Source organism: Galeopterus variegatus, unplaced genomic scaffold (genome assembly GCF_000696425.1).
Source record: "Galeopterus variegatus unplaced genomic scaffold, G_variegatus-3.0.2 Scaffold4063, whole genome shotgun sequence".
In the NCBI taxonomy this organism is placed as follows: Eukaryota; Metazoa; Chordata; class Mammalia; order Dermoptera; family Cynocephalidae; genus Galeopterus; species Galeopterus variegatus.
This window is the reverse complement of record NW_007730174.1, coordinates 1-1,198: the sequence shown is the minus strand read 5'-3', so window position 1 is coordinate 1,198 and position 1,198 is coordinate 1.

Here is a 1,198-nt window from a genome sequence, read left to right as displayed (position 1 = left end):
ACACACACACACACACACACACATAGGTACATGTATAACTGGTGAAATCTGAATAAGCTATATGGATTATACCCGCATCAATTTTTTGGTTTTGATATTATACTATAGTTATATAAGATGTTGACAATGGGAGGCTGGAAGAAGGGTACACGGGACTTCACTGAACATTTCCTTGCAATCTCCTGTTAATCTATAACCATTTTAAATAAAAAGTTTAAATAAATTAAAGAGAAATTTAAAAATGCAAAAGTTCTAAAATTGTGCTAGGAATAAAAAATGTAGCCCTGAAATAGAAGATAGTACTACAAGAAAATCAAAAAAGACAGAAATCTTTAGGCATGTTGGAATCACCTATTCTGTAGGTGATGACCACTGTACTTCAGCCACAGTGACAGAGTGCTCAACAGTGAAAAGAAAGAATAAAATTAAAGAACATGTATAAAATGCAAGATTTATCTACAATTGTGTCTAAAAGAGCAGGTGAAATCAGGAATTTTATATTTTTATTTTTAATTCTCTAGGAACAGATTGGCAATTAGGATAGGTTTCAGGTATTATATAAGTCTGTTTTGCTTTCTCACATCATAGATTTTAGAAACATACTAGAAATGAAACTACTTATCATCAGTGAGGCTCTATGATTATTCCAGTGATAACTTTACATAGTAAAAGCTAATACAAGGGTACTTCCAGAAGTTCATGAAAAGATTCATATTATTTTTCAATTCTATTTTTCCTTGAACTTTTTGAAGCACCCGCATTCAACTGGCCTCTAAATAAATCTCAACAAAGTTAGAAGTGCAATTCAGAATAAGACATATGCCCAATAAAATCAAAAATAATTTTTAAGTGTATGGTGTATTTTGTAAATCGACTTTCCACATAAAAGCACTTCCACAGTTCCTTACTTGACAAAGAAAGCATATTTCTTTTTTTGTTTTGTTTTTTGAAAGAAAAAAGGCATTTATCTAATTCCCCCTGAATCTACTAGTCCCAGTAGTTTCTCATTTACCTCACTTTACTACTGGGGCCCTGACACTTAAAAATTAAGTTCAAATTTGCTCCAATTTTCTATATTGATATGTAAGATCCACCAGACTTATTAACTTATTCCATTTAAGGCAAAAGGGTAGTTAAACTCAAGGGTTTTACATCATATACTTTGAATCATATTTGTCCGGAGAGTCGCTTTTAAGGT